Consider the following 15,611-nt stretch of genomic DNA (forward strand, 5'->3'; position numbering starts at 1 on the left):
CTGGACATAAATATCAATTTCTACAACTATTGCATACCTGCGCTCATATGACATATATTATACAAACCATGAGTTCATTGTTGACCCTATTGTTGAATGGACGACAAATTGTTGACCTATTGATCAGTGGACGCGATCATCAATATGTTACCGATAGACGCGAAACACGTACCGGTTTTGCAGTAGTAGTTATAACGGCAATGCTATGCATAATACCAACACTGATTGAACTGTTAGGTCTGATACTATATGGTTATCAGTTGACACTAATTGACTACATGTTGACCATTGTATTTACTTTCGCTGTCAACGATAAGCTACTGGTGTCGGCACTTATAGGCTATAAATCCTCAATAATTAGCCAACAATTACATTACATAAGCAATAATTTAGATAAATTTACCCTAAAATATATCTATCGATATTGTATAGAATTGAAACAATATGTTCAAAAATTTGACAAATTGGTCCGGGTTAATAATTTTATTACCTTGACAATTTTGACGATTCGAATGATATTTGATTTTACTAATTTATTTTTAACCAATTATAATAAACCAATTAGAATAATACTAAGTTTTTCCGATATATTAGATGAACTAGTACAATTTACTTTTTTAATTTATGCATGCAATATTATACCTAGTAGCTATGAAAATTTACTAGATAAATTAGAAAATAAAATTAATAATAACGATGATAATAATAATAAAATAGTTAATACATTACTTGCATTAAAATCAATTTCAAATAATATGTGTTTTACTGGTTTTAATTTTTTCCCAATCAATAGACAATTGTTTTTAAAATGTTTATCATTTATTTTATCCTATGTTGTTATACTCATACAAACTAACATTTAGTTTAATTATTTTTATTATAATATTGTATTTTAAATAATATGACTACTGTATAAATATTTGTTTATTTATATCATTATTTTATATATATAAATATTTTTTTTTTAATAATTTTATTTTGTCAAACATTTTAGTTCAAACATCAAAATGTTAGATCAATAATAATAAAAAATAATATTTTTGTTAATATTGTATATTTATATGTAATTATTTACTTACTATTTCAATGTTTAAAACTTTGAAAAATAATTTTGAATTTTGAAGATTATTTGTTAACTATATTATTTTTAAATATTTATTATTATTATTATATAGTATTGTATATTTAACTAATAATATTTGTTTTATTAATTAATACAATCTCAATAATAACTAGACTACAAATACTAGACAATTGTTTTTTAAAAGTAATAATTGTTTTTATCATTGATTTATTTTCCTATAATCATACAAACTAACATTTAGTTTAATTAAATTTTTTTTATTGTTGATAAATTGTTGTAATTTTTTTTAATTATATTAATCATAATAAAATATATTGTGTTATATTGTGTAAAATGTTTCATTTGTTTATTTTATTTTCATTAATTAAATAAACATTAATATAAAAAACTAATATTAGTTACAGTATTTAAATTAAAAAAGAAACAATTTTAATGTAAATAATTTAACATTTTATGAAAATTATGAATTTATTTTTCTTTTTTTATCATTTTTTATAAAAAAATAAATTTAATTATATTAATTTATTTAGTTTATGAAAGTGCATATTTAAATAGACATAATAATAAAATATATGGTATTATATTTGTATTATTAGATTAAACTTATTTATTTGTCAATATTTTCAAAATAATTACTTAATTAAAAAAATTGTTTTATTACTAAAATCTATTCAATTAATCAGAAACAAAAATTTGTTTATTTAAAATTTGTTTATAATACTGTAGTTTATTAAATAATTTAAATAGTATTTGTGAATAAAATATCTAAATGTTAAATAATCTTATTATTAAAAAATTTTGTTATATGATATTTGTTATTATTATTGATTGTTAGATAAATAATTATTTAAATTGAAACCAAAAAAACATGTTATCAAGTAAATTTATGTTATAACTTTATACTATGAAAATTTAATTTATAATATAATTTTTAAAAAAAATCAAAAATTATGTTTAAATCTCAGGGATTATTAATATTAATTAAATACATTCAATACACTGGTAATCCATATTTTGGTTATCATATTAATAATAATAATCAAAATAATAATAATAATAAATTATCATCAACAATTAATAAATGTATCAAGCTAATTCTAAACATAATATGTTTGATGACAATACTATTATGTTATTTGAAATACATACTGGATACATTATTTAATAGTACTACCGCTACAAATATTACTACTAAAAATACTGGACATAAATACAGATTTCTACAACTATTGCATACCTGCGCTCATATGACATATATTGTACAAACCGTGAGTTCATTGTTGACCCTATTATTGAATGGCCGACAAATTGTCGACCTATTGATCGATGGACGCGATCATCAATATGTTACCGATAGACGCGAAACACTGACCGGTATTTCAGTAGCAGTTATAACGGCAATGCTATGCATAATACCAAACCTGATTGCACTGTTAGGTCTGAATCTATATGGCCATCAACTGACACTAATTGAATACCTATTAACCGTTGTATTTACTATTGGTGTCTCTGATAAGCTACTGGTGTCGGCACTGATAGGCTATAAATCCTATATAATTAGTCAACAATTACATTATATAAGCAATAATTTAGATAAATTTACCGTAAAATATATCCATCAATATTGTATCGAATTGAAACAATATGTTAAAAAATTTGACAAATTGGTCCGGGTTAATAATTTTATTACCTTGACAATTTTGACAATTCGAATGATATTTGATTTAACTAATTTATTTTTAACCAACTATAATAAACCAGTTACAATAGTATTAAGTTTCTCAGAAATATTAGATGAACTAGTACAATTTGCTAGTTTAATTTATGCATGCAATATTATACCTAGTAGCTATGAAAGTTTACTAGATAAATTAGAAAACAAAATTAATAATAATAATGATAATAATAATAATAAAAAAATAGTTAATACATTACTTGCATTAAAATCAATGACTAGTCATATTTGTTTTACTGGTTTTAATTTTTTCACAATCAATAGACAATTGTTTTTCAAATGTTTATCATTGATTTTATCCTATGTTGTTATACTTATACAAACTAATATTTAGTAATCATTAATTATTTATTATAATTAATTATTGTTTTAATTATTATAAATAATATTATTATTATTGTAATCATAAAAATTGTCAAACTTATAATTCAATTAATATTAATTATGATTAATAATTTTGGCTTTTTTAATAATAAAAATATTTTATTAATTACTTCATTTAATTATTTCAGAAAAATTTTAATAGTTATTACAATTAGTTTTTTTATCTAAAAATAACTAAAATTTTTTTGTGTTTATTGTATTAAAATTCAATTAATTTTATTTATTTATAAAACATTTACATATTTTAAATATATTTATTACTCTATGTCAAATAAAATTGATATCACTTTTATAATTATAATTGTATTTACTTTATTTTATTAATTATATTCAATTAAATATTTAATATAATAAATGAATTAGCAATGTTAATTAAAGCATACATATATATATATATATATTATTAATTATATATTTGTTATATAATTTATTTATAAAATTGTTTTATTAAAATGTTTAACAACAAACATGATTGTTTAAAATTTTTATTAATGTATATTTTATAATAATAATTTAATGTCTAAATTGTTTAAATAAAAAAAAATATAAATAAAAATCAATCAATACAGTTTATTAAAAATTATTTTTTTATTTTGTATTAAATTTAATAAAATAGTTTAGATTTTTATTTTTTTTTGAAAATTATTTAATTTTAGAAAATAATAATTATATAATTGTTAATATGTTTATATTAGTTAACTGTTGAATAATTAATTACAGATATTCATTGATCACTATCTAGGCTAATATCATAGCCTAATCCACCATTATCTAAAAATTTTTGCACTAAACACAAAAAAAACAAATAAAATAAAATAAATAATTAATATATATATATATATATATAATATAAATAATAATTAATTAAAAAAACAAATTAAAATATAATATAAAATATAAATAATAATTAATTAAAAAAACAAATTAAAATCTATAATATAACTAAATTAATTAAATTATAGATATTTTTTATAGAATGCTATTATATTATAATTTTTTTGTCTAAATTTTATATATATATATATATATTATAAATAGTATTATTAAATATATTTATTTATTTTTATACCTGATTTTTTGGTACACATTATCGGATCCATTGATGTTTTCTGGCCAGTCATACAACTATCAAACAAATGTTGACAATAATATTGTAAACATTTATCTTTTTGTTGACATTTATCAAGTTTTGGCTTGCACATTTTGGTTAATAATTCTATATATATATATATATATATATAAAATTAATATAAAAGTTATTTATAATAATTAAATAAATTTAAAAAAAAATAATTTTTTAGTAATTTATCTAATAAAAATATAATTTTTTAAAAAAATGATTACTTGTATTTTTATTTTTAACAGCTTGTTGATAAAGTTGTTTTCCAAAATTAACTTGACCATGAACATTTATTACAACTTATATAATATTAAAACCAAGCAAAAATTATAACAAAAATATTTATTATAACTATATATATATATATATACAGTATAACAATAAATATAATTATGCAATAAGCTATTTAATTCAATATGCTATATTTAATTAATTAATATACATATATATATATATATATATATATAAATATTATTTATTAAATTTAAAAAATATATATATAATATTTGACTTATAATTAATAAGTAATTTAGACTCTATGTATATATACGGTATATATATATTGTTTTTTCAATTAAATAAGTTTTCTTACCTAACAATGTAATAACAATTATGAAAAATACAGTAAATTTTGACATATTTTTTGGTTTGTTTTAATACATTACTAGAAACAAAAATATTAATACTAATAATGTACTTAAGTTATGATAAAAATACTAATTAATTAAATGTATTGTAAAAAATGGCAGTTTTTTTAATTAAATGAATATTTACTATGAATTAGAATTTATTTTTTGATATTAATTTCAAATACATTTACAGTATATATAATTTTTGATTAATTTAAAAAAAAAATATCTTTATTTAAACATTTTATACAATTGCTTAATACAGTTAAAAAATTTTGATTTTAAATAAATAAATATATATATATAATTAAAATATTAGTCAATTTATTATAGATATTTTTTCTATAAAAATTAAAAATTTTTTTACAAAAATATTAATTATTAAAATTTTAAAAAATATATTGAATAAAATATTTAATATGTTTAAACTACTAGATAATATATGTATAATATTTAAAAAATTAATGTTTTTTTAGAAAATGTAATAATTATAATAAATCAAAAATTTATAAATAAATAACAATTGGTAGTATATTTAAAAAAAATTAATTTTTTAATAATTTTTGTTGTATTAAATATCATTAAAATTTATAATAGCATAATAATACTAATATATTATTTTTGCTAATAGCATTTAAATAATATATTTACAATATATTAAATTTATATTTCAAATATCGATCTATAGCAAACAATTTTATTTATAAATATAAATTTATATAAATTATGTTAAAATATTTTTATTGATTAATTGATACTAAAAGAAACAGTATTTCTATTTTATTGTAAATTTTTGTAAATAATAATTTAATTTATATAACAATATTAATGTAAATAAGACTACATTTTGGTAAATAAAATATATAATAAAAAAATAATTTAATTAAATTAATTTATTTTTTTGAAATAACATAATATATTATAGTTGTACTAAATTATATTTATGTTAGTAAAAATAGTATCAATTACTAGGATTAAATAAAAAATGATTATTTGTTACAGTATTTAATTGTACAATATTTAATATAATAATTCAATTAAATAAAAAAATAATTGTTTATGACTAATTTAAAAAAAATAATAATATTTAATGTATATATATATTAGTTTGTCAATTAAAAATATTAAAATCAAAATTTAAATAATAATAATAGTTTTAAAAATGTTAATGAAATATTATTTTTTTTAAAAAACATTTTATGTATAATTTTATTTATACAATAATATAAAAATTATAAATAAAAAGTATAAATATTTTAATTAAATAATAATAAAAAAAAATAATGTCTAAATCTCGTGGATTATTAATATTAATTAAATACATTCAATACACTGGTAATCCATATTTTGGTTATCATATTAATAATACTAATAATTATAATAACAGTTTATCAACAAAAATTAATAGATGTATCAGGCTACTAGTAAACATAATATGTTTGATGACAATACTATTATGCTATTCAAAAAGCATCATGATAATTTTATCAGATAATTATACCGATAATAATAATAATAATAGTAATACTGGAAAACAAATTAGTCGTAAATATGAATTTCTACAACTATTGCAAACATGTATTCATATAGTATATGTTATACAAACCATGACTGCACTGTTGACCCTATTGTTGAATGGACGACAAATTGTCGACCTATTGATCAGTGGACACAATCATCAATATGTTAGCGATAGACGCGAAACACGTATCGGTATTGCAGTAGTAGTTATAACGGCTATGCTATCCATAATACCACTGCTTATTGAACTGTTAGGTGTGATACTATATGGCTTTCAACTGACATTTAGTAAATACATGTTAACCATTGTATTTACCTGTGCTATCAACGATGAGCTAATGGTGTCGGCACTTATAGGCTATAAATCCTCAATAATTAGCCAACAATTACTATACATAAGCAATAATTTAGATAAATTTAACGTAAAATATATCTATCGTTATTGTATAGAATTGAAACAATATGTTCAAAAATTTGATAAATTGGTCCGGGTTACAAATTTTATTACCTTGACAATTTTGACAATTCGAATGATATTTGATTTTACTAATTTATTTTTCATTAAATATAACAAATTTGATTCATTGATACTAAGTTTATCAGATATATTAGATGAACTAGTTCAATTTACTAGCTTAATTTATGCATGCAATATTATACCTAGTAGCTATCATAATTTACTAGATAAATTAGAAAATAAAATTAATAATAATTATGATGATGATAATAATAATAATAAAATAGTTAATACATTACTTGCATTAAAATCAATGTCTAGTGATATGTGTTTTACTGCTTTTAATTTTTTCCCAATTAATAGACAATTATCTTTAAATTGTTTTTCATTAATTTTATCCTATGTTGTTATACTCATACAAACTAATATTTAAGTTAGATTATATTTTTTTGTTATTGATAAATTTTTAATTATATTAATGTTAATAAAATGATTATTGTATAAAAAAATTATTTATAATATTTATATAATTTAAAAAAAAAATGTTGTCAAACATTTTAATCAAATTTAAAAAAAAATGTGTATTATTTTTATTATTATCATATTTATGAAGTTTTCTATAAAATGTTTATTTATAAATAAAAAATTTGATTTAAAATATACAAAAAAATTTATAATAATATTATATAATTAACTAACTAATAGATTAAAAATATTAACTTTTTTTTAGTTATTTTATTACTTTTATTCAATTTTTTTCATGTTATTAAATAATTTAATTAATTTACTAATTAATAAAATTGTTTATTTATCGATTTTATAGGTTTTATTTTTAGAAAAATAAATTATACAAAATAACAAAATGTTACTAAAAAATATGTAAATACTATTTAATATTTGTATTAGTGATTTTATATATATATATATATATATATATATAAATTATTTACATAAAAATATTAATATTTTAATAGAATATTAATAGTTTTATGTAAATAATTTATATATACAAAACATAATATCTATTAATATTATTAAAATTTTTTTGTTACGTTAATGTATTTAAGTTATTATTTTATTATTTCAACATATAGCTTTTTGACATATATTTTAAATCAAAATTTTTAAGTTTATTGTTTTATATAAATTTTATTTAAAAAATATCTAAAAATGTCTAAATCTCAGGGATTATTAATATTAATTAAATACATTCAATACACTGGTAATCCCTACTTTGGTTATCATATCAATAATAATAATAATAATAAATCACTATCATCAACTATCAATAAATGTATCAGGCTACTAATAAACATTATATGTTTAGTAGCAATTGTATTAATCTATTTGAAAAACATACTGGATACTTTATTCAATAATATTAATGCTACCAGTATTAATACTAAAAATACTGGACATAAATATCAATTTCTACAACTATTGCATACCTGCGCTCATATGACATATATTATACAAACCGTGAGTTCATTGTTGACCCTATTGTTGAATGGACGACAAATTGTCGACCTATTGATCAGTGGTCGCGATCATCAATATGTTAGCGATAGACGGGAAACACGTACCGGTATTGCAGTAGTAGTTATAACGGCTATGCTATGCATAATACTGAATATGATTGGACTGTTGGGTCTGAAACTATGTGGCTATGAGGTAACAATCAGTGAATTCCTATTAGGCATTATACTTACCTGTGCTGTCAGCGATAAGCTACTGGTGTCGACACTTATAGGCTATAAATCATCGATAATTTGTCAACAATTACATTACATAAGCAATAATTTGGATAAATTTACCGTAAAATATATCCATCAATATTGTATAGAATTGAAACAATATGTACAAAAATTTGACAAATTGATCAAGCTAAACAATTTTATTACGCTAACATTGTTGACTATACGATTGATATTTGATTTGACTAATTTATTTTTTCTAAACAATGATAGCAAACCAATTAGGATATTTTTAAGTTGTCTAGTTATATTGGATGAGCTAGTACAATTTATTAGTCTAATTTATTCATGCAATATTATACCTTATAGTTATCATAGGTTAGTTGATAAACTTGAAAATAATTGTTATCATAATCATTTCAATGATAATAATATTAATACAATTCTAGCATTAAAATCAATGTCCAGTGATATGTGTTTTACTGGATATGATTTTTTCGTAATTAATAGAAAATTGTTTATAAAATGTTTAGCATTAATACTGTCATATGTTGTTATACTAATACAAACTAATATTTAGTACATTAATAATGATGATTATTATTATTATTATTATTATTTTTACTAATTATAATTTATTATTGTTTTTAATTATTATAATTTATTATTGTTTAATTAGAATTTAATTAGTATTATTATAATCATAAACTGTAAACTCAATTAATATTTAGCTTTATAATGATTTTTATAAATAAAATTAATTTTTAAATTTTTAAATAATTTTGCTTTTTTTATTTGTCAAAACATTTGTAACTATTAATTTATTTCATAATTATAATAAACAAATTTCTAAATATAATTATTTATAAACAATGATTACTTTATTTTTTTAAATTGATTTATTCAACTATTTTTCATTAAGACAAATTAAATGTAAAATTATTACAAATAGTAAATATTTTATATAGTATATAAAGTAAATAAATTATAATAAAATATTATTATTGATTATAATTGAAACTTTTTTGAAATCATATTTGTATTATTTATTTATATATATACTGTAATAAAATATTGATAAATAAATCAAAATAATTACTGATTAAAAGTATATTTGATAAAATAATAATCATCAATAAATAATAATCAATAAATACAATTAAATTATTAATTATTTTAAATGTTTGATTGTATTATAATTACAGAATAGGATACTATTAGTGATAGACTCGTTAGAAATAGTTGTCTATTGATAACAAAAAAATCAAATGCAGTAAAACATATATCACGTGACAATGATTTTAATGAATTAATTGTTATCAATGAAATTTTATGATGTTTTAATAATATTTTTACATTGTTAACATTTTGCACATTATTACTATTAATATTCTTAAAATTATCATGTTGAATTTTATTTTCTAATTTATCTACAAATTTTTCATAACTATTTGGTATAATATTGCATGCATATATCAAATAGGTAAACTGTACTAGCTCATCAATTAATTTAGCTATTGTAATCGGTACGCTATTAAAATTGTGAAAAAATAAATTAATTAAACTTAAAATCAATCGAATAGATAAAATTGTTACCATGATAAAATTATTAACTGATATTAATTTATCAAATTTTCTAACATAGTGTTTCAATTCAATACAATAGTTATAAACAAATTGTAGTGTAAATCTATCAAAATTGTTGCTAATATACTGCAATTGATGGGCAATTATCAATGATTTATAGGCTATCAATGCCGGTATTATTAGCTTACAATTGATGGCAAATATATAAACTATTGACAAAATAATTTCGTATAAATTAAAATTATAATGGATTAGTATTAAACCAATTATGTAACCAAATTGTATACTGATTGCCAACATTATCGTAATAATAGCCACTGAATACCCGACACGTGTTTCGCGTGTGTTGTCAACGTATTGATGATCTCTGGCGACCATTAGGTCTATAATTTGTCGGCCATTCCATAGTATAGTTCCGACTGAACTACATGTCTGTACTGTATATACCATACGAACACTTGTATAGAATATCTGTAATAACTTATACTTATAGTCTCTATTGACTAATATTTTATTACTATTTATATTATTAGTATTATTATTATTATTATATGCAAAAAAATTTTCAACTATTTCTCTTAAATAGCCAAACAATATTAAAAATAAAAATATTAAACTTAGTATTAGTCTTAAATATTTTGCCACTTTATTGCAATTATTATTATTATTATTAGTGTTAATATGATAACCAAAATAAGGATTACCAGTGTATTGAATAAATTTGATTAATATATTCAAACCACGAGATTTATACATAATTATTATTATTAAAAAACTTATATATGAATTACTAAAATATTTAATATGTAATTTGATATACTATTAGTTTTTCTAACTATAGTAACTTTAATTACAATATTTTATATGTTAAATAATATTTATATTAAACACGGAAATTTAATCTACTAAAAACATTTTATTTAAATTTTTTAATAACTCAATGTTTAATAATTATAATAACTATTTTATATTATTTATTTAACAATATATATTTGCAAAAAAAAGTGTTAATATAAATAAAACAACACTTTGTAAAAATTATTATTATATTTATATTTTTAAAAAAAAGTAAAAAAACTACTGTAAATATCAATACATTAGTTAATTATTTTATTTTTTTAAGGTAACATAATATACGGTATTGTTTGTAAAAAATATATTTTTATGTTAATAAACGGAGTATATGTGTTAAATCAATAAAAAAAATTTATTAATAGCTATATATATATAATTATAATCTATAATAATTATTAATTATTCAAATTATTTATTAGATAAAACTTAAAACATTAATAAAATAAATAATTTTTAATGATTACAAACAAACAAACAAAAATTATGAATAATTAATTTTATTATAAGATAATTGATTGATTAATAAATAAATTATTTAAATGTTTTTTTTGTGTTATTATTTCATATTAATGCTAAAAATATTTTATAACTAATACAATGTTTTAGATTTTTTTTATAAAAAAAATAATGATAATAATTATTATTATAGATTTTATAATTAATTATTTTAAATGTTTGATTGTATTATAATCACAGAATAACTATACTATTAATGATAGACTCGTTAGAAATAGTTGTCTATTGATAACAAAAAAATTGTTAATAAATTATGATATTATTTATTTAATGATATATATATAAAAGTGTTAATATAAATAATATAACATTTTGTAAAAATTATTAATATATTTATATTTTTGAAAAATTAAAAAAAAAATACTTTAATTATCAATACATTAGTTAATTATTATTATTTTTTTAGATAACATAATATATTGTTTGTAAAAAAATAATTTCAATATTAGTAAACAGAGTAATAACTGTTAAATCAATAAATTTTTATTATTGTTTTTTTATTGATTTTTATTAATAGCCAAATATATAATTATAATCTATAAAAATTATTAAATATTTGAAAATTATTAGTTAAATATTAGTTTGTATTACAAATTACATAAAAGGTAATTAGTGATAAAATATTGATAAAGTAGTTAAAAAAAATAATCACTGATTAAAACTATATTTTTTTAAACAAGTTATTAATAAATACTAATAAATTATTTATATATATATAAAACAAAAAATTATTTAAATGATTACAAACAAACAATAAATTATCAATTATTGATTTTATTATTATATATTATAATTGATTGATTAATAAATAAATTATAAAATGTTTATGTGTGTGTGTGTGTATTGTATTATTATTACAGATTAATGATAAACGTGTTTACAACTATTATAATGTTTTAGATTTTTTTTGTTATAAAAAATATTATTAATAATAATTATTATTATTAAATGTTTGATTGTATTATAATTACAGAATAGGATACTATTAGCGATAGACTCGTTAGAAATAGTTGTCTATTGATAACAAAAAAATCAAATGCAGTAAAACAYATATCACGTGACAATGATTTTAATGAATTAATTGTTATCAATGTAATTCTATGATGTTTTAATAATTTTTTTACATTACTAACATTTTTGATTGATTTATTATTATCATGTTGAATTTGATTTTCTAATTTATCAACAAATTGCTCAAAACTATTTGGTATAATATTGCATGCATATATCAAATAGGTAAACTGTACTAGCTCATCAATCAATATAACTAATGTAATTGGTAGGCTATTGAAATTATGAAAAAATAAATTAATAAAACTTAAAATCATACGAATCGATAAAATTGTTACCATGATAAAATTATTAACTGAAATTAATTTATCAAATTTTCTAACAAATTGTTTCAATTCAATACAATAGTTATAAATGTAATCTAATGTAAATCTATCAAAATTATTGCTTATATACTGTAATTGTTGGGCAATTATATGGGATTTATAGGCTATTAATGCCGGTATTATTAGCTTATAATTGATGGCAAATATATAAATAATTGACATAAAAATTTCATATACATTAAAATAATAATGGATTAGTATTAAACCAATTATGTAACCAAATTGTAAACCGATTGCCAACATTAGCGTAATAATAGCCACTGAATAGCCGACACGTGTTTCGCGCGTGTCGTCAACGTATTGATGATCTCTGGCGACCATTAGGTCTATGATTTGTCGGCCATTCCATAGTATAGTTCCGACTGAACTAAATGTCTGTACTGTATATACCATACGAACACTTGTATACAATATCTGTAATAACTTATACTTATAGTCTCTATTGACTAATATTTTATTAATATTATTATTATTATTATAAACAATAAAATTTTCAAATATTTCTTTTAAATAGCTGAACAATATTATTGATAAAAATATTAAACTTAGAATTAGTCTAAAATATTTTGACAATTTATTGCAATTGTTATTATTATTATTATTATTAGTACTAATATGATAACCAAAATAAGGATTACCAGTGTATTGAAAAAATTTTATTAATATATTTAGTCCACGAGATATATACATAATTATAAATAAATTTATTGTAATTTCTTATTTAAAAATTATTAAAAATATTTATGTTTTGTTATACTATTAGTTTTGAACTAATATAACTAATATATAAAATTTATTTTTAATTTATTAAAAACATTTTTTACACAATTTATGTATAATAACTACTGTATAATAATAATAAATATATTTATTTTATGTAAACAAGTGTTAATGTAAATAATAAAACATTTTTAAAATAATTTATCTTTTTCTATTTATATATATATAAAAATATAATATAATGTAAATATCAAAACATTAGTTAATTTATTTTTATTTAACATTTTTGTTATAAATTATATTAATATTATTAAAAGATTATTATTTGTAAAATCTATAAAAAAAATATTTATTTAATTGATAGTCAAAAATTTTAGTATAATTAATATTTAATAAAATATAATTTTTAGTAAAATTAATAGATATTAAGTATATTTAATTTAATTTTTTAATTTTTTAAACAAAAATTTCAATTATGACAAAATAAATGTAATAAATAAATATTAAGATATTATGATAAAATAATTTATACTAATAGATAAAATAGATTGTATAATTGTTTTAAAAATTAAATATAATAACAAAAAATTTATTAAATTTTTTTTGCTAATATATAGTTACTAAATAGTTTATTATTTTGTTATATTTTTATATTTTAAATTTATTAGCAAATTTAATTATTTATTGATTGTTTAAAAAAAATATTATCAGTTTAACGTTTAAAATGTATTTAGTGTTTGTTATATAAATATTATTATTATTATTATTATAACTGTATAAACAATATCAATGTATTTATAAAATAATTATTTCAATTAATTTTATTTTTATTTATATATATTATATATAAATTTTATTTAATTATTTTGTTTATAAATAACATGTTTGTTTTGTTTTTTATTTAGTTATTTAATATTTTTACCTAGGTAACCAAATAGTATTATTACTACAGTAGAGTAATTAATGCAAATCAATTAGAAATAGATAATTACATTTAAAAAAAATTGTATTAATTATTTTGTAAACAATATATTTTTTAATATATAATATTAATATATAAGTAAAATATAGTTTATATTATTTTATATAACATATTATGATATATATGTTTATTGTTGAAAATTAATAGAAGTAATAAAACTAATATAAAATTTTTCTAAAAATAAAGTTTTCTAAATATAAAGTGTTTATTAAATATTATTTTTAAAAAAATGATTACTAATTTTAGTAGTTATTTGAAAAAATCTAATAATTTTTTCTGGATTAATATATCAATCGTATAAAATAACAAATATATATTTTTTATACGAAACAATAACCAAGGTTGATTTTCAATCAACTATATTGATTGACTTACCAGGTATTGCTATTTGTATGGATAAAAGTAATTTGATTAATCAATCGGTACGTAATCAATATTTTTTTAACAAAAACAAATAATAATAATAATAGTAGTAAATATTTTGACATTGAAAAATTTAACAACGATTTTACTATTAAACAACAATATTCAACATTTATATCATTGGATTCACTTATAGCGTGTAATTTATATGATAATAATACTAGTTGTTCAAAAATTGCACCGTATAAATATCAAATTGATCATGAACAATTTTGTATTATATTATTTTCACTATGGGATAAATCAAACATTAATGATGAAAATTATAAAATTAAAAACAATTTGTATGATTCATCATTGACATTTAAATTTTTAAATAAATCACTAATTAATAACAATAATTTAATTAACATTATATTTTTTGATAGACATGAACTACTATATAATGGCCATGAATATAATAATGTTAATTTAAATTTAAATAAAACTACAAGTAATTTGCTAATTAACTATAAACGTTTAACTAAGATTAATAAAACAGTTACTACTACTACTACTAATAATAAT

General features: G+C 17.3%; 1 long non-coding RNA gene across 1 annotated transcript; it reads right to left on the reverse strand.

Annotated features, from left to right (window-relative positions):
• Window positions 1-3,962: 3,962 nt before the first annotated feature.
• Window positions 3,963-4,972, reverse strand: LOC128956931 (uncharacterized). The gene is made up of 4 exons (XR_008484537.1): window positions 4,916-4,972; window positions 4,548-4,622; window positions 4,273-4,419; window positions 3,963-3,989 (listed from the first exon to the last, which is right to left on the reverse strand). It is a non-coding gene; the product is annotated as an uncharacterized LOC128956931 (long non-coding RNA).
• Window positions 4,973-15,611: the final 10,639 nt, after the last annotated feature.

This window comes from Oppia nitens, unplaced genomic scaffold (genome assembly GCF_028296485.1).
Source record: "Oppia nitens isolate AA-2021 unplaced genomic scaffold, nextdenovo-longstitch-racon4-pilon3 scaffold33_pilon_pilon_pilon, whole genome shotgun sequence".
Taxonomy (NCBI): Eukaryota; Metazoa; Arthropoda; class Arachnida; order Sarcoptiformes; family Oppiidae; genus Oppia; species Oppia nitens.